We start from the raw sequence: 20943 nt of genomic DNA, 5'->3' as shown, positions 1-20943 counted from the left end.
TACTTTGTCACACAGCTTCACTGTCATAGGACATAGAGACATTAACGTGTTCGCCATTCATCACCAAAAGACGCTACTGTTTTACACACTCACACACAAACCCACACACATGCACAACAGTCTTCATGATCTTCGTAGGTTTCTGTTTAGCGCACAGTATTTTAGTTCTCCAACCTGAGAGCCTCTCTGCATGAGGGGGCGTCAGGTAAATTGAGCAATGTGTACAGATTGACCTCCCCACAGCAATCTTGCTCAAATATGATCATTTGTGTTTCATTCTGCACTTTGATATGTTTAAAGTGGGTACAGTTAGCTCGCGAGGAGGATCATGCTTGATACAGTGCAGTGTTTGCGTGATTCTGCTCTAATATGTCAGGTATCAAAGCTGTATCCACCAGAGATGAGGGGTTCAAATTGATAACCCAGGGAACCTTTTTCCATCCCCAAATTGTGAGTGAGTTCAGTAGGGCCAGGATCTGCTGAGATTAGAAACTCGGGGAGCCAGGATTGAAGAGTCTGAAGTGTTGTCTTCTGTCGCCTTTGTTTTGCTTCTTTCTCTCGCTTTGCAATCTTTCTCTCTCACTCTGACAGTCAAGCCGCCCAGTAGATGCTATTCTGGGTGGCTGGTTGGGGATGGGGACAGGGTTTAAGGAAAAACTCACAACATTCGGCTTCCAATTTCAAGATTTAGCCTGCTGATTAAGGCCAAATTTGAACATCCCCCCCCCCCCCCCCCCCCCCCGCGCAACAGTGTTTTTATTTGTATGATTTTGGGCTGCTATACATCCCTCTACAGCTTCAACAGAATTTAACAACACATTACAGTGCTCCAAAATCAATATTCAACATATAAAATGTCAGCCCTCGCAGACTGATTTTAGAGTCGTTTTATATGCACCAGAACAGCGTTTTACAGTTTGTAAACAACCCCATTTCCATCCATTACCCAACACTGATAACATCTCCACTGCTCTCTGGGTGACTATCCTACAGTACTATTTCAGTTCAGCGTGTCCCTATAGAGAAGAGGAAGGCAGCAGCACAGAAGACGGTTGTACATTTTTACATTTCATACCGAGTCCAGTCGATGTTGCTGTTCTTTTATTTCCGTGACACACGCACGACAACAAACCCACTTTTCTACACAACAGCGGTATGTTAATGTTGTGTATGATAAATCCAGAAGCGGTGTCAGCTGAGCTCAGTGGGATGGTGGGAGGAGGTGATGGATGCAATTAGCGCCCCGTCACTAATGCATAAATAATGACTCCACTGGAATAGAGTGCACGTACTCTGTCAAAACGCTGTCACATTTCCCTCAGAATCAGCCCTGTTTATTCCCTAATACCCTCCATAGTTCTAACCTATCTTCTCCACATTATGTGATTAAGATGAACGACTGCACGCCACACCATTTCAGTGCACTCGCTCTCCCTGTCACATAGGCACACATACGAGACAGACTGCTGTTAAGCGTAAATGTCATGGTAGGGGGGAAATTACTGTGTGTGTGTGTGTGTGTGTCCTTTGTCTACAACTCCATATTCCTGTATCAGTGGCAGACACAATAGCCAGTCTTACCTAGTCTCTCGCCCTCCCCTCTTCCCCCATTCAACTACCTCTCCTCCCCTATGCCCTCAAATCCCCTCCTGAGCTAATCCCTCTCCCCCTCCTCCCCCTTTCCACTCTTCCCCTCGCCACCTGTCCTGACACACCAGCCTCCAAGGTCTGTCTCTCTGTCTCCCTCCCTCCACATCTTCATGCAGCACACGCACTCCACACAGCCTCTACCTGGCCTGGGTTCACACACACACACTGATTATGAGCCAGATTATCATGTCTTTTTTCCTCTCCTCCTCTTTTTTAAGCAAGAGAACAGACACAGAGCTGGTGAAAAGAGGTGTAAGGTCTTTAGAAGAGAGAGAGAGAGAGAGAGAGAGAGAGAGAGAGTTTTCCTCTAAACATATCTCAAGGAACCATGGAGCCCTGGGGATCTCCTTTAGGCTTGAAGGACAATCCACAAACCAGCGTTGTCCATAGACCATCACCTGCATTGATTTCTCAATACTTCCTCAAACTGTAAGTAGGCTAGAGTCATTATGTTGACTGACTCAAGTTCCATTGTTTTTTTGTGGGGTTTTTTTACAACAGAATGTCATTGAAGCACAATAACCCTAATAACGAATGGACCAATCATATACCATGCAGTACGTTATACCACCCTTCACCTTCATATGGCATAGAAGGGGCTCACCAGCGAACAAAGACGAGTTCATTTCTCACCCTCTCCCCTGTCAAAAGGGAATTAATGGTTGTCTGTGACAAGCCCCTCTACAGCCTTAAGAGTACTTTTACACTGTGCTTTTAAGCTGCTTTAGTGATTGGGGAAGTCAAGAGGCCAGGCAGGTCTGTGTGAAAGGAAGTGCTGTGCATGCTGGAAGACAGAGGACTTTTTTTGATGTTACTGTAAAAACAAATGAATGTAGGTGGAACAAGCTACTCTGAGAAGCGAAACAGTTGGAAGTTATTTGTGGTTAAAACGCAGATTGTGTCTGGCTTTTGTTTGTGCTACTGCAATATCCATACTTACAACAGACAGAGAAGGTTGTAGCCTTCATCCGAAATTAGCCTACAAAATATATATTTTGGGGGAACGTTCGTGAAAATCGCTGCAGTAGCCGTTCAGAAATATGAGGCAGAGACGAAGGCTACATCATCACGTTGATCAAATTGGTTGCTGGGAAGAGTTCGGGGTAAAGTAACACGTGCAGAATGGTTGATTCGGTTGTGTAGCTCTGGGGAAGAGGCATCCAGAGGGGTGGGATGAGGGCGGAACAGTGCAGTTCGTTTTGGTCACGCCAGCCTATGTTAAATGATAACAAACATAACAAGCTTTACCAGAAGAATAGACTATGCTATACAGGGGAAGAGCTACGGTACAGCAATTATGGAGTGGCAGACACATAGAGGCTGTTGCCGATATACACAGACTTGAAATCACTAGCCACTTTAAGAAACAGAAGACTAGTCACTTTAATCATGTCTACATATCTTGCATTACCCATCTCACATGTATACGCTGTACCCTATACTATGCCGCTCTGACATTGCTCGTCCATGTATTTTTATATTCTTAATTCCATTCCTTCCCTAGATTTGTGTTGTATTGGGTATATGTTCGCTATCACTTGTTAGATATTACTGCAATGTTGGAGCTAGAAACACAAGGATTTCGCTACACCCGCAAAAACATCTGCTAAACACGTGTATGTGACCAATAACATTTGATTTGATTACAAGTATTTCCCTTTATACCTCCAGCTCCATAGATGTATTTCTAATGAAAGCTGATTCTGTATACCCTTACTCACTATAACAATAGCTTTAACATTGGCATCGCAGCATGACAATTAACCTCATCTCATGAGTGTTTCGATGACGGCTCAGCCTCTTAATTAGCTTTTGAATGGCCTGCCTAATATAGCTTTCAACTCAAGGAAATCCATTTGCCGTTCGCTTAGCATCGTGTTGTTACAGTTTGTGTTATTTCTTTGGTACTATTTTCACGAGTACAGCATGTGGTAAAACCTCACAACTCTTTGTACAAAACTCAAAACAGATCATCAAAAAACTGCCGTTTTTTCAAAACACTGAATCACACAGTAACTTTTTCACCAAGCCTAATCGGTGTTTCATCTAGAAATGCCTTTCATATGAAGTCATTTCCTTTCACAATGCACTGCTCACAATACTTTTCATATGATTTGACCATCACTTAATCCAACTGTGCTAACTGGTTAATCACTTAAAGATTTTTAACTGGTTTGTCTACTATTTGTGGATTTTGAGAACTACAGAAATAGAATGTGTGTTTGTAAAGTATAAACATGTAAATGACATGTATGATGCATGATAACCATACATAATGACTACTCGTTATTGCTAATTGATTTCATATGGTGGTAACCACAATTGGCCATCAAATAGATGTAAAAGGGGTTGTGTGAACACATTTATTTCAACATGGAGCAGAATAGACAGCAAGGGAGAGGAAGAAATCAAAGAGCTCGTGGACAAGGGGCCTGTCAGAGAGGTGGGCATGGGCCCCATCAAAGAGGTCAAAGAGGTGGGCATGGGCCCCGTCAGAGAGGTCAAAGAGGTGGGCATGGGCCCCATCAAAGAGGTCAAAGAGGTGGGCATGGGCCCCGTCAGAGGTGAACATCAGAGCGAGGGAGGCAGACAGCAGGGAACTATTGTGTCTAATGAAGTCCGGGCCATCGTCGTTGACCATACGATAAAGAGAGACCATGGCCGAGGCTGCCAGATTAGTTCACCCCAATCTGAAAAGATCAACTGTCAATTCAATCATGAGAACATTTCGCCAGGATTTGCAGGATATTCCCTATGCTTTACTGTTACATTTACAGCAAATTACATATTGTAATGCATGTAAATTCATGTTACAGAATTCTTACAGTACTTTCTATTGACAGTATCTTCTGTTCTATGCTCAGAATTGACAGAAGACCCAATGGTGGTGCCTGTGGCCTTGTGCTGATCGACCAGAAAGAGTGGGAAGTGGTGGAAATGGTGAGGGCCAGGAGTGACATATGGCTGTCCTAAATAAAGCGGGCCATTGAGGAGAACGATGACACCTTTGCCAACGTGGCATCCATCAGCATACCAACAATCGCCCGCCTTTTGAAGAGGCACCAGGTACTGTATCTATGAAACACATTTACCTGGTGCCTTTTGAGAGAAACAACGACTGGGTGAAACAACTGTGGGCCAAGTATGTTCAGGTACAGCCCTGGTATTACTGTTACTTCACAATACCATATTGGAACTATACTTTAAAAAATAACTAACCAAAATATATTTTTGGAGGGTGATGGTGGTTGATGAAGCTGTGAACCATCACAAGTATATCTTTATTGGTGAAGCGGGCTTCAACTTGGTCAAAACTCGGCGCCATGGGCGGAACCTCATCGGCCAACGGACGACCATCCAAGTGCCTGGACAACATGGGTGAAACATCTCCACCTGTGCAGCTATTGCTGAAGATGGTGGGGTAGGACGTAGGTCATTACTTGGATCCTACAACACTGCACACCTCATTGTGTTTCTCAATTAAATTGAGCAGGCCTGTCAAAGGTGAAGGGGACTCCTATGTCATTGTTGGGGCAATGTCAGGTTTCACCATGCATATTTTGGCATAGTTTGGGGCCCATCCCAGATTCGTGACCCTATATCTGTCCCAATTCTCTCCTTTCTTCAACCCTATTGAGGAATTATTTTGAGGTTGAAGGTGTACGATCACCATTCCCATGAGCGTGCCACCCTTCTGGCCATGGATGAGGCATGTGACAACATCAATGAAGAGCAATGTCAAGCTCGGATTCGCCACGCCAAATTATTTTTCCAGCAGTACATGAACAATGAGGACATTCACTGTGGTGTGGATGAGAATGTGTGGCCAAATGCTCAAGACAGGCTTGATGCAAATTCATGCGTGATAAACAGTAGGTTTTTCTTTTCATTCATTACATTTTTTTCATTTAATTTCTTACATGTGAAAACAGACAGTACACCTACGTTATGTTGCAATTCTATCGGAAAAGAAATCTATATATATTTGCATGAATGATTGTAGAGAATGTCTTCATTGAGCACACCTTTGATTACACATTGGACAGATATTATGGAAATCATAGATTTTCTGTCAATTTTGTTGGATAATGTAAGTCTATTGCCGCATGTGGAAACTGTGTAATCTACTGCAATTTACAGTACTGTTGCATATTACTTTCAGTATTTCTAAGGGCGATTTGAAACTCGTATCTTGCATTGTTTGCTATTGGATTAACTGGTAGTTAAAACGACTAAATTGAAAAAGATATAATTATGTTGTGTTTTGGTGATTAAACCAATGTTCTCATTACATTTCACAATCAACTTGTATTTTGAATCAATGGTTGTGTGGCGAGAGTTTATAATCCAAATGAATGCACAGTGACAGGTTTTGAATAGAAGACTGGCTGTGTTACAAGCGTGACCAGTTTGGAGTTTTATATTAAGAGTTGTGAAAATGTACCACATAATTGTGAATATAGTACCTAAGCGATTAGAAAAAAACTGTCAATCAGCTGCAAGCTCACCTCTGATTCTGCTAGCAGATGGAAACGGGTGTTTTGGAATGAAACAAGTCGTTATAGACTAAGAACGTTGTGGACGAGCCGTTTGTTTTGCCAACACACAGCCCTGTCTATGAGGTTCACTGACTGTCGCTGATGGGGATAGGACAGCAGAATTAAATGGTTGGCAGTGTAAGTGTGGTCTCAGTAGTGTGCAATAGTGCAAAGTAAAAAATACTTTAAAGTACTACTTAAGTAGTTTTTTTTGTATCTGTACTTTACTATTTCTATTTTTTGACAACTTTTACTTTTACTTCATTACATAAAAATAAAAAAGTACTTTTTACTTCATACATTTTCCCTGGCACTCAAAAGTACAAGTTACATTTAGAATGCATAGCATGACAGGACAAGGGTTCAATTCACACACTTATCAGAACTTCCCTGGTCGTCCCTACTGCCTCTGATCTGGCGGACTCACTAAACACAAATGCCTTGTTTGTAAATGATGTATGAGTGCCGCCTGGTTTGCTTAATACAAGGAATTTGAAATGATTTATGCTTTTTCTTTTACTTTTCATACAAAATTATATTTAAAACCCAATACTTTTAGACTTTAACTCATGTAGTATTTTACTGGGCGACTTTCACGTTTACTAGTCATTTTCTAGTAAGGTATCTTTACTTTTACTCAAGTACTTTTTCCACCTGTGTGTGTGTGTGTGTGTGTGTGTGTGTGTGTGTGTGTGTGTGTGTGTGTGTGTGTGTGTGTGTGTGTGTGTGTGTGTGTGTGTGTGTGTGTGTGTGTGTGTGTGTGTGTGTGTGTGTGTGTGTGTGATTGTGTGTGTGTGTGTGATTGTGTGTGTGCGCGCGTGTGCGGTAGGAGGATGAGAGAAAGACAGAGAGACGACTGGTTCCTGGCATTTGGGGCACTGATCTCTACATTCTCGGCTTTCTCAGACAGTGAAACACACACACACACACACACACACACACACACACACACACGACACAGAGATGGATAGAACACGTCACCGTTTCCATCCTGTGCACACCGGGCAGTCTGCTGTGAGGAGGCCTGCACTGCAGAGAGCAGAGAAATAGTTTCCCTCGTCGCCCTATTATTTCACACCCACGAAAATGACTGAGTGATTTATACGATGCGGCTCCACTTGAAATACAAATTTTGTGACATATTGCAAATTTGGCAGGGGAAAAGGATTCAAAAAGAAACTCAAAGATGGTGAGAGTGCCAACAGAGAAGAAGCTCTTTGTAGGATTTATATTAGTGTGTGTGTTTGTGTGTGCATAGCGTGTGTGTGTGTGTGTGTGTGTGTGTGTGTGTGTGTGTGTGTGTGTGTGTGTGTGTGTGTGTGTGTGTGTGTGTGTGTGTGTGTGTGTGTGTGTGTTTGTGTGTGTGTGTGTGTGTGTGTGTGTGTGTGTGTGTGTGTGTGTGTGTGTGTGTGTGTGTGTGTGTGTGTGTATGTGTGTGTGTTTGTGCGTGGGTGGGGTTTGTTTCATCAACAGACACTTGCCATCTTTTACCCATGATCCCGCTGTGAGGGGGAGCAGGTTTGTATTCACCTGGAAACACAGTTAAGTTCATTTTGCTCATTGTTTGTCTCTTGCTGCTTTATTTACCCAAACTTGTCCAATTAGGTGGAGTGTAAATGCTGTGTGATGCTGTATAACGTTACGTCTTACTAGAATGTAACGGTTTGATGCTTTACTGAATCAAAGTGGTTCATTCAGGGTCACTCATCATTGCTTTATCCATATTGTATCTTCGGGATTTCACCCTGAAGGCCTGAAGGCCATGCCTGGAAATGACTTGTCGTTATAAAATGGTTAGTTCCGGGCCACACATTTTGAGTGGTGAGAAGTCTGGGAGGAGCAAGAAAAATGTAATGTTCTTAAAAGTTTGGAATGTTCTGCAGCTGCATCAATAATAGTCTTTCAACAACTCGCATACAATTAATATCCCTTATTTCTTATAGTATTGATATATATATTTCCTCTTCATTGTTTGTCATTATATTTGGGCCAGTGAATATTCTTCCTTTGTGTTCTGTCCCGAAGCTGGTGGATAATTAGGCTTCATTAGTCTGAGTGTGCCAACAACTTTTATTGTTCTTATTTTTCAGACCATTAAACTGAACATTTTGAAATGAGACATGAGAAGATAAACTGGGATGCATCATCAGTTACCAAGTACATCATCTGCAAGGTTATTCAGAATAGCCCCTCAATGTCAGCGGCTCAGAAACTCAGAAACGAGAGAAACTTAACTTGAGATTCCCCACTACGTGTCTCCCCCTGACTCACTATTTATGATATTATAATTCAATGTGATTTCAGAGAGGTTCTGTACCAGAACTGAGCTGAGGATTGAAGTCACCTAAAGTCACCCAAAGGCAGCAGCAGATACCATATACGATTTAATTAGAAAACCTGAAAGCCATTTCACGCAAATCTTTCTGACTAATAGTTCTCACTTCCCACGCTTGTTTTAGTTGAGAATAATATTCTGTCCCTGGCCTTTTGTGGCGCTAATGCTAGTGTAATGATCTGACATATGCACCCAAACCTTGTGACAGAAACTAAAGCAGCTGTTTTGATGTTGTATTATTAGGAAAGCTGGTGCTAGAAACGTGAGAATGAAATTTCAAAAGGGAAGAAGAAAGCAGATAAGGAGCACTAAAGGTTCACACCATATAACCAACTCAGCAGGCCTTGTGATTAGAGTGTCCTCCCTGAGATGAGCATTTTAGGGGTTCGAGCCCCGGTTGAGTCGTACCAAAGACTAAAATGAGACTCTAAAAAGCCTAGCAACAGAAAAAAAGGTTGCTGCCTTTCTGGCTCGGACAAGACTGCTTTAAAGGGCCATGCCAGACTATATCACGTCATTTTCTATGAAGCTTGTGTACTTTGAGGTAACGGTAAATACCGTATTCACTCAAACATGTATGCACACACACTGATACACAACAAAATATTTGTGATAAAATTCACGACATTATATTCTAAAGCTAAGGATCAAAGGTGTTGAGTCCCACAGAGGGGGACATTCTAACACTGAATTCTAGTTCTTAACAGCCCTCCATCTCCCACTGGCTCATAGAGTTTAAACTGAATGCATTTCACAAGCACAGCTGCTTGGAAAATAGGCCATGTAATAGTATTTAATATTCACTCTCTCCCACTCTAGAGCCAATACAAGTATTCTTTGTGTGGCTGCATGTGGCAGAATATCACTATTGTTGAGAGTCACATTGCCAGACCCACCTTGATGGGTCTTCTGGCTCGAGCTGTTTTTCGTTTTTTTTTTACTCTGGAATGTATTAAAAAGCTCTTTCATTTACATTTGATACCTAATTTTGGCAGCTGTGCGTAAAAAAAAAAATGCTTTAAAATCACAATCTTAAGTCTCGAAATGGGCAACGGATCACAGTTTTCCCAGTTAAGCTCATTTCATGAATCAGTCGGACTCTCGGGCTCTCCTCCACAGCTCTGCGAATTCACAATTCGGAACTTTGAGCCTTTTTAATACCAATCCAAGGATAAGAATGGTGGATAGTGAGTCATGGCTTGATGAGTTCCGTTCTCTCTCTCAACAAAATACTACATATATGGTTGTCCTCTATATCATATGTGCATGTGTGACAATCACCATACCCAGATCCATTTTTTCATATATATATATATATATATATATATATATATATATATATATATATATATATATATATATATATATCGCATTGGCATATGGGCTCTTCGCCATGCCTAATGTATCTTCTTGCACCATGCAAGAACCCTTGATAGAGGTGGTAATCTACTGAGAATGCACCGTGTTGATTAGAGCTACTCAATGAGAGCGAATGAGTATGTCCAGTCACTGATGGGATGTGAACGCTACAAAAGGAGAAAAGCATCTTGCCGTGATTCACCCTCTATCTGACTCAAGGGCTCTTTATTAGCAATCAAATAAAAATGGAATGTGTCAATGGAAGATTAAGGGGGGGAGGGAGGGAGGGAGGGAGGGAGAGAGAGAGAGAGAGAGAGAGAGAGAGAGAGAGAGAGAGAGAGAGAGAGAGAGAGAGAGAGAGAGAGAGAGAGAGAGAGAGAGAGAGAGAGCGCTGTGCTTTGTCAAGATTTGTCTCCATGCATTTCAATGCTTAGCCTACCCTGCATCATTACAGTTGCAATATTCATGAGATCAACATTGCAGAGGATACTTTTTGTTTTTCCCTTCCTCCAATATACATTTTAAAACTTCCTCCTTCATTGCATTTTGTTGGACTATTAACACCCCCACTGTCTCTGTGTAAATGGATGTCCCTTTTCCTGCCAGGACAGCAATGCTTTGAACCAATTGGCCGGTAAGGAGACTGTTTTTTTACTTCCGTTTTTTTTTCTGGTTCAATAAAGGTCAATGAACTAAGTAGGCCAGGCCCAGCTGCTTTTGCATTGATGTCTATGGGAGACACACCCAGTTAAGTAGGCCAGAACTGACCTTTTAATTCCGAGTCAACTATCTCGGTTCCTCCACCAACTTCGGTTTCACTCTCACAGCTAAACATCATATACCTCAAAGGGGGAGGAGGGATGGACGAAATGGAGGGAAGAGAAAAAAAAGAAGGGAGGAAGATCTCTGAGAAGAAGAGATCCACTGTAGAGAATGAGAACCACTACGGAATCCGTCCTACACTGAGTGGACAAAACATTAGAAATATCTGCTCTTTCCATGACATAGACTGAGCAGGTGAATCCAGGTGAAAGCTATGATCCCTTATTGATGTCACTTGTTAAATCCACTTCAATCAGTGTAGATGAAGTAACTTTTTTAGCCCAGAGACATTTGAGACATGGACTGTGTATGTGTGCCATTCAGAGGGGGAATGGGCAAGACAAAATATTGAATTGCCTTTGAACGGGATGTTGTAGTAGGTGCCAGGCGCAGCGGTTTCACTGTGTCAATAACTGCAATGCTACTGGGTTTTTCACGCTCAACAGTTTCCCGCGTGTATCAAGAATGGTCCAACACCCAAAGGACGTCCATCCAACTTGACACAACTATGGGAAGCTTTGCAGTCAACATGGGCAAGCAATCCCTACGGAATGCTTTCGACACCTTGTAGAGTCCATGCCTTAACGAATTGAGGCTGTTCTAAGCGCAAAAGCGGGTGCAACTCAATATTAGGAAGGTGTTCCTAATGTTTTGTCCACTGAGCGCAAGTAGTGAGAGCTAGCACTCTGCTTAGCGTGAAATAGAGACCAGCTCTCCTCCCACCATAGACAGCTCACATAGACCCATTTCACAACACCTCAGTGTGGTGTGCACTAGCCTTTAAGTATTTCCTCCATCTTGTGCTAAGAGTTTATAAAGAATAAGACAATACATCATGTATCCTAATTGATTACAGTAGGATTAGGGCCGTGCATGATTTGGTATGATATAGACTAAGAGTCTAGGACTAGACTGTTTCAAAATATTGGACTTCAGACTCCATTTCAGAACAGAACAGACAGTCTTATCTGAACAATTTAACGTGGCATTGTGGAACGATAGCATCAATACTGAGGGAGTTGCCGGATTTCAACATTTGCTGGAGCTGTAGTGACACCTACTGAACATGAGATGTATTGTCATAGGGGAGGAGACGCCTAAATCTTTCTGCTCCCATTCTGATCGTATAACCAGGAAAAAGTGCTTGAAAATAAATGGCTTGTTAACGGCTGTCATCCACGCTAGATCAAACGTTGTTAGGGTGACAGAAAAAAAAGTAGGGTGGATGTGTTATCAAGCATAAACACTTACAGCACTCACTCTGCTAAGTAGATACCTAAATGATGTTATGGTTCACTTAGCGGAAATATACTTAAATAGTATCTGCATTCACCAAACATTACGCAATACTTGGGTGGTGAAATCTCAGTAAAACGACCCCGTTGCATATTTTAAGGAAGAGCACAGATCTGCATTGAAATTGGAGCAACATTAGACCCAATCATGTATCCACACGTGACATCAATTTCCCCATATTTTGTAATTATAGACTGAAAATCCACTCCAACTTTCTGGAGATGACAGAATTAATTTAGGAGAAATTCTATACTAATAGTATTTAAATCTGTCTGTAGCAGTGTGCGAGAAGCCATAAGTCAACTACCACTGCGATGTATGTTATTGTCTGTCCCAGGTATGTGCATGAATGTGTTGTCAATCGGGTATTTATTCCATGTGATTGCTATTGTACATTTTGTATTTGATACTTTTGTGCGGAGCGCATATGCAAAATTAAAATACTATACGTTCAGAACAAGAATAATATAACAGACTGTTTCATGCTGATGTAATTAATGGAGTGTGGGAAAAGTCACGTCAACTAACACTGCAGTGTAAGTTTTTGTCTGTCCCAGAAATAAATAAATAAACAAAGATTGTATGAGCTCCAGTACTATCGTGTCCATGCCTCAGAAAGGATTTAGAACCAGAAGGTTACACCAAGTTGGAAACCAAAGTATAAGATTGTGTAATTAACTGTACCATTAAACCATAACATGAATCAAATAATATTACTCTGAAGTATGAGGACAACAGTATGTATCAATTTAAAAGTAATTGATTTATTACAGGAATGCAATAAGATACAATTATCAAAAGCGTACATACCATAAGTCGTCAATATAAAAAGGTAACATTTTGTCTAAGTCTAGAACATAGCATACACCGTAACCGTGGGCAAAGTCAAAGTGTTGCCAGGAAATGTGTAATTACAAATGACTCAAATTGAATGGAGACAAACATCCTCATTTTATCCTACCCAGGGCGGAACCCAATTTCAATAACCCCCAACGTTTATTAGCTTCACTTTGCCAGCCAAAACAAAGAAATCAAAGAGAATAAAAACATCACACACATCCTCTAATCTAATCGTCACAACTCAATCTAAATAATATGAGCGCACAACCGGGCCGCTACTGCTTTGATGAAACCAGTTTAGTCAAGCAACTCTGGAAATAAATATCTGCTCCACATACAGTACAGTGAGACATATGAAAATGTTCAGCTCTTTATTCGCTAATGAGATTACAAACATCACAATTCAATTCATACAGTTACATTTCATATGTCAACTCAAGTTTGATCAGTCTTCACACCTCTGATGGCGCCAGGAACTATTGTGTGAGAGTCTCGTTCCGGAGGGAAGATGCAAGTGTGGGAGTGCCTCGCCCCTAAAATGTGAAAACATACGGACAACGGCATACATCGTGATTGAATCCCACGATGTGTTTTGGCGCCAGCATGTGGTCAATGATGCCTCCGTCACAGGTGGTTGCTCTATCATTCTCTACCCACTACAATTTGGGCAATTATATCATGTAGGCCTATATCCGTTATGTCTTCATGGTTTTTGATAGCCCAAAGCCCAAGTATGTTCAATCGCATTTATAGTTTTAGTAGTACATTATCATTTGGCCCTATGTCTATAACTGAGGGAAGTAGGGATGCTGAGGGTGCTACAGCACCCCTTGAAAAATCTTAAACTATATTCCTATGAGTGGCTGATGATAGAATGTAGTGGTCCTGTGTCTTGTGTATACTGTATATGTTGCCCCCTACTGGATATATGCAGGTATGATATGTATTATGGCACCAAATTCTCTACAATGATTAAAAAATAAAATAAACTGTTGATTTCCTTGTCAGAGTGTCCTGCATCCTTTATGAATGCATTACATATGAACTAAGTAGGCCTGTAGTTAATATTGCATCAGTTATTTTAGACTGAGGTAGGAAGTATCTGAAGTATTTGGTGTGTGTGTGAAAAAACAGATCACTCACATCACAGGACAAAACAGAACAAATGTCTGATAAAACTATAGTTCCTCACAACGACAGCTCATTTTGGAAGTGGGCTGCTCATTTGATGGCTAGTTTCTTAAATACCAGCCCCTCGTGCTTGGACAGCCTGGGTGGAGGTGCAAGCTGGTGGCACTGATATTTGGCGGTCTCTGCCACGTACACAGGCTTGTGGGCCTGGCTTAAACTAGCCAAAGCTGTTGGCGGCTGGGTACTCCTGTTTCAGCTGTCGTAGGCAGAAGAAGGAGATTATTTCTGTGCCCCCGGTACCCTTCAGTGACTTGCATACAGGCACCTTTGAAATGTTTGTATGCTTTTTTTAAATGTACATTTGATTGGTGGATTCAAATAAAGTATTTAATGTGTGCGTTACAGTTTAGCAGACCCACGTATTGAGAGCGACTTACAAGAGAAATTACGGTTAAGTGCCTTGCTCAAGGGCACATTGGCTCATTTGTCACCTAGTCTGCTCTGGGATTCAAACCAGCAACCTTTCGGTTACTGGCCCAACACGCGTAACCGCTAGGCTACCTGCCACCGTGTATGTGTGTGTGTCATCTAGAATCAACACTCATGGACAGCACTACTCTGTTTAGTAATGGTCTGGTTGTGTAGATGGTGATATAGCTATGACTATGTTATGATTAAATTGTGTGGCACTCCACGCTTGTCCTCAACCTGCATTAATCCCTGTTAAGTGGTAATCACTAATTACTAGACTAACATTTAAAAAAAAGTTATTTTCTAATCTGATTTAACACATGACCCCCACAAGAAGTCAGAAAGGCCATCAATTCATGCAATGATATTTAATCAATTAGCCAATAAGCACTTGAAGGGCCTGGACAGGCCTTTTGGAGATCGCCGAAAATATCTTGACAAGGGTATGCTTGCTTTCTCCTGTTGAGACGTGGAGAGAAGATCCTCTGGAAGTGCAGATGTGGCAGCATGTGGAACTATGCTGGGCACTACAGAAGACCGATTTGACATGTACTTTCATTTAGGAATGATGTTATAATGTACAATGGCATCTATTCTCAGTTACAACATAAATTACATCGATACATGAGAACCAGCAACTTGAGTTTTACATAAGAGATTACTAGACTAGATCATTTTTTTTATTTTCCAATAGCTTTTCTTTGTACACCAATATGGAATAGAAAATGTCCTGCTGTATGTTCTTACCCAGGCTACTCTCAGCAGTAGTCTGGTCTTCGGACTCTGAGAGGTGTGAATCCTTATTGTTCATCTTATTTGAGGATTAAGTGTTGGAAGAGAAAAAACAACATAATAATAATAATAATAATAATAATAATAATAATAATAATAATAACAACAACCGAATCTAACACACCAGAAAGATTCAGAAATGAATGGATGGCTTTATATTTAAGACACTCGCAATTGAGTTATTTACTCACATTGAACAATTTTGGCAAGCCGTTGTAGGAACGAGAACTTCACTTTGCCAGCCTTCGCATCCTCAGCCAGAGGAAGCACTTTAGATCCGGTGGCTTCGAACAATGTTCTTGAGGCGGGCCTTATTACATATGTCGAGGAGCTCTTTACTCAAGGACTTGACAAGAATCCTATCAAAGGTATGGTCGTGAGTCGACACAGCCAGTTGGAGGATTTTCTCTGAGCTAAACTCCTCCAACAGATGTTTGTACTCTTTATGAATCCTCAGGCTCTCTGGATAAGCTTGTGTCTCAGAGGAGCCTGACATTGCACAGAAGACAGCCATTACCGTCGGGATCAGGTCTTGTGATGTGCGTGCGACATCAACTGGGGTTTTGGATTTTGGACAGAAGCCTCACCCCTAGCGTGTTGACGAGGCCGGTAAAAGGCATCATCAATGTCTGAGTTGTCAGAGGATCGGGATGGAGGCAAGGCATATTTGACCAAATCTGGGCCCGTCGACATCTGATCACTGACGATTTTCTGAGCTACACCAGAATGACTGGTGGTATCTTCTTTCTCTCCGTCCATGTTGGCTTCAAAGCCTCGTACTACTTTGGAGGGTTCACTTATTGCCACACTGACACAGGAGAGAGATGGCCGAGGGGGAGGACTTGCCACTCATTAAACTGCCTAGGTCAGTGACAGTGGACAGAGATACTTGGAGGGATTCTGGTCCCTCGGTTGAAGATGACACTCTGCTTTGGGCATCAGAAAGTCCATGACCTGGCTTACCATAACTTTGTTAAACAGACTGACTGTGCCACTCACTGAATACTGATGAAGAAGAGGAGCAGGAAATCCTATCTTCGGACGTGCTAGCCAACACACTGACTCCCTGAGCCAAACTCATTGATGCTAAAGAAAGCACAAGACTAGGATGGAGGAGACACTTCACTGACTCCTCTGCAAACAGCTGAACAAGCTCATAAGCTGTTGGGTTCCCAACCTTCTTGTCCTTTCTCTTCAGTTTAGTAAGAACTGTATTGGATGCAATCTTTCCAGCCGCCACGGTCACTGATGACGTTGACTTGGTGAGTAAGATCATGGGAGAGAGCACCAATCCTACTCTGATATATGACCTCCTCCATTCTAGCTATCCAAGCTGTCAGATCACAGTAACCTGCCCTTCTCCCTCTGGATATTCCTCCTTTATCACGGTATCTGTTATAGCAGACATGGATTTCCTGGCATCACACACCAATGTTTCTGGCTTAGTGGATTCGCTCATGTCGATGACTGGACATCTCACAATGGGTGGAGTAGTCCTCTCTGGTTATTCAGAAGGGATGGGAGTGCCAGGGAGAGCAAATTCCCACTCTTTTCCGTAATTTGGCTGATGACCTTGGCAAAGAGGAAAATGGATTCCAGGTCCTCACCACATCCACTGCTTACCTTCTCAATGTCCTCCAGTATAATTCCAACCACATTCCCTATTTGTGAAAGCTCTCCTGCAGTCACCGTTTGGTCAACATTTTTCTTTTGGAAATCAGAATATGGCTGAGGATTGTTTTGCCTTGAGCCATTGTTGCTTTGGCTTGTTTTTCTAGTTTGAAATAGTTATTTGCTTTGACATGCAACGTGCCATTTGGGGATCTCTCTGGGTGCTTTCTGGCTTATCTAATTCAGCTTCCTTCACAAGATCTGTGACATCAACAACAAAGTCGTCAATTATTTGACGCCTCCAAATCCACATCTGTCTGTATGAGCCCAATGGCCACGGAAATCAAGGATCCTGTCAGATGGGCCAGACGTATTTATTAAGCTGGGAGTGCCACTAAATGAATGGGAAGTCTGAACCAAAACAGAGGTAACGCTACAAAACCTTCTCGCTACCATCTCGGCCACAGCCTTTGAAGCTTTGGTGTTGAACTTGACAGTGTCAAGGTTTTTCCACCAATGCCTTGCAATAAACTGTATGTGCAGGTTCTCTGGAACAGGAGAGTCTTCAGCATCCAGGTGCTCCAACGCAAGGTCACTGCCAGATGCCAACATTTTAACTTTCACAGCCACTTCTCAAAGCAGCTTAGACGATTCCCGGGTCTTTTTATGTTCCATTTATCCAACATGTCTTCAAAAATAGTCATCACCTTGTCTGTCGCGGGTTGGCATGCAGGACTCAACATCTATTTCGTCCTCTGGATTGGTGTGATCATTGAAACACTTCTGGACCATGTTGACCATCTGTTCAGTTGCCAGAGTACCAGAGGCAACAGGGGAGGACTGCCCAGAAAGGGTTCTGCTGATAGGACAGAGTTGAGCTGTTCAATCACCTCCTTGAAAAGACCAGCAGTCAGCTCAGGTGGGCAAGAGGACATCATCTCATGGTCAGACAGTTGCTCCTGGACACTGCTGATGATACTGTCCTCTGACATCCCTAGGTGGACTTTCACTGAGCTCTGGGAACTTCAAAACAAACAAGCAATGCATGATCAAATCAATCTCACTCACAGTAGTGGTGCGTGGGTAAAATCACTGAGGAAGCCAAGCCAAGCCAGCAAAAAAAAGCCATTTTACAACCTGTTGTGGTAATTGCGGTGTTTGCTCTGTAATCAATTTGTTCATGAGCCACAGTGATGTACAATAAGACCATGACACCAAAAAGACAACAGTCACACAGTGGCGGAATAAATTCAACTACACATAGTTTGTTTCATCACAAAACCAGAGACCAACATCTGTCCGGTGAAATCCACAAAGCAAACGTTGCCTACAAAACAATTATCACCTGCAGCATGGTCAAACAAGTTCATGTTTTTCAATAGTTTACTATACAACTACTGATTTAGAACCACAGCGTTACCGCTAAGTCAGCACAAAGACAACAGGAGCACAGCTATTCCAGCACCTTGAGGAAGTAGAAGAAAACGTAAGAGAAATCTACGTTCTCTCTCAATACCATGTTCTGATAGTGATATAATTGTTTTATAGGTCTCTTTGAATTAAACTGTCCACACAGCCTTTCATCCTGACTACAATATTTGACTACGGTTTCATTGACAACAGATTACAATTGGCCTGCACATCACAAGACAGATGTAGAGAACCAATGCTGTGGCTTATATCTCTACCTGCATCATTGTCAGTGCCCTGCTCCCCTGGCTTCCTGACTCTACTATTCCTCTTCCACTCTCTGCAAGTCAAAGCACAGAAATGGTCCTATTCAGACCCCTTAACTTTTTCCACATTTTGTTACGTTACAGCCTTATTCTAAAATGGATTCAATTATTGCTTTTTTCTTTCTCATCAATCTACACACAACACCCCATAATGACAAAGCAAAAAGTCTTCTTTTTTTTTTTTTATGTTTGTAAATTTATTCAAAATGTAAAAAACGCAATTATCACATTAATTCAGACCCTTTAGTCAGTACTTTGTTGAAGCACCTTTGGCAGCCTCGAGTCTTCTTCTGTATGACGGTAAAAGCTTTGCACACCTGTATTTAGGGATTTTCTCCCATTTGTCTCTGCAGATCCTCTCAAGCGCTGTCAGGTTGGATAGGGGGCGTCATTGCACAGCTATTTTCAGGTCTCTCCAGAGATGTTCGATCAGGTTCAAGTCCGGGCTCTGGCTGGGCCACTCAAGGACATTAAGAGACGTCCCCCGAAGCCACTCCTACACTGCCTTGGCTGTGTTCATTGGCCTGTTGGAAAGTGAACCTTCGCTCCAGCCTGAAATCCTGAGCGCTCTGGAGCAGGTTTTCATCAAGGATCTCTGTACTTTTCTCCGTTCATCTTTCCCTCAATCCTGACTAGTCTCCCAGTCCCTGCCGCTGAAAAACATCCCCACAGCATGATGCTGCCACCACCATGCTTCACCATAGGGATGGTGCCAGGTTTCCCCCAGATGTGACACTTGGTGTTCAGGCCAAAGAGTTCAATCTTGGTTTCATCAGACCAGAGAACCTTGTTTCTCATGGTCTGAGAGTCCTTTAGGTGCCTTTTGTCAAACTCCAAGCGGGCTGACATGTGCCTTTTACTGAGGAATGGCTTCCGTCTGGCCACTCTACCATAAAGGCCTGATTGGTGGAGTGTTGCAGAGATGGTTGTCCTTCTGGAAGGTTCTTCCATCTCCACAGAGGTACTCTGGAGTTCTGTGAGAGTGACCATCAGGTTCTTGGTCACCTCCCTGACCAAGGTCCTTCTCCCCCGATTGCTCAGTTTGGCTGGGCGGCCAGCTCTAAGTAGAGTCTTGGTGGTTCCAAACTTCTTCCATTTAAGAATAATGAAGGCCACTGTGTTCTTCGGGACCTACAGTGATGCAGACATTTTTTGGTACCCTTCCCCAGATCTGTGTCTTGACACAATCCTGTCTGAGCTCTTCGGACAAGTCCTTCGACTTCATGGCTTGGTTTTTGCTCTGACATGCACTGTCAACTATGGGACCTTATATAGACAGGTGTATGCCTTTCCAAATCATGTCCAATCAATTTAATTTAACACAGGTGGACTCCAATGAAGATGTAGATACATCTCAAGGATGATCAATGGAAACAGGATGTACCTGAGCTCAATTTCGAGGCTCATAGCAAAGGGTCTGAATACTTATGTAAATAAGGTATTTCTGTTTTATATTTTTAACATATTTTCAAAAATGTCTAAAAACTGGTTTTCACTTTGTCGATATGGGTTATTGTGTGTAAATTTAGTGCAAAAATTTATGTAATCCATTTCAGAATAAGGCTGCAACGTAACAAATTCGGAAAAAGTTAAGGGGCCTGAATATTTTCCGAATGCACTGTAGCCTATGCCGTCCTATTGTGGATTTGTTTTGGTAGAACATGTACGATCCACTTTTCCCTCATCACTGTCTTACACTTTGAATTCGTCATCAGGATATACTACGAACCCATAAGCTAAGACAAACTCAAAAGCTTTGGACAGTTTTTTCCAAACTAGCTTTTCAATCAAATCCCATTATCACCAGCACGCCACCAGAACACGTGCATGTAGGCTACCATATTTTTCAGCATATCTTTTGGAAGCTTAAACTCATTGGGTAGGCTGCAATGAAAACTTTTCACTTAAAGTAATGGGGTAGGGCAGGCTATCCAGATAAACAAATACATAAATAGGCCTACACTTAATTGCAGTTTATAGGCACATTCCTTATTACAGTTTGAACTGAAACAAAATAGTGAAATAGGAGATTCAAGGATGAATGTGAGAGTGTCTCCTCTTTCTTTTTCCTTACTGATGGGCACGACTGCAAACTATTTTTTAAGTATTTGAATGAAATTATTTGTCATACTTTTAAGTTTCAATAACAGTATTTTCAATCAGTCTTCAAAATGAAAATGTTGAAGATGAGTCTATCCACTAGATGGCAGCATCACTCTGTTTAACTGGGCAAGTCTGTAACAAAAAAAGCAACACATTTTTTCAAAGACACTAAGCTGTTTACAATTCGGTCTACTTCCATCTTATTATCTCATAGTCACATGGCAAAATAAATGTTAGGCTACATTAGGTAAGCCGGCGT

At 42.0% G+C, this 20943-nt stretch overlaps 1 long non-coding RNA gene across 1 annotated transcript; it reads right to left on the bottom strand.

The window, feature by feature from the left end:
* Positions 1-14172: 14172 nt before the first annotated feature.
* Positions 14173-18150, bottom strand: LOC139415649 (uncharacterized). The gene is made up of 3 exons (XR_011634970.1): positions 15426-18150; positions 15190-15253; positions 14173-14969 (listed from the first exon to the last, which is right to left on the bottom strand). It is a non-coding gene; the product is annotated as an uncharacterized lncRNA (long non-coding RNA).
* Between the last annotated feature and the right edge of the window lie 2793 nt (positions 18151-20943).

The sequence above is a fragment of the Oncorhynchus clarkii genome, chromosome 8 (assembly GCF_045791955.1).
Source record: "Oncorhynchus clarkii lewisi isolate Uvic-CL-2024 chromosome 8, UVic_Ocla_1.0, whole genome shotgun sequence".
Taxonomy (NCBI): domain Eukaryota; kingdom Metazoa; phylum Chordata; class Actinopteri; order Salmoniformes; family Salmonidae; genus Oncorhynchus; species Oncorhynchus clarkii.
Note: the sequence above shows the minus strand (reverse complement) of the source record. Positions and strands in the feature narration are given on the sequence as shown.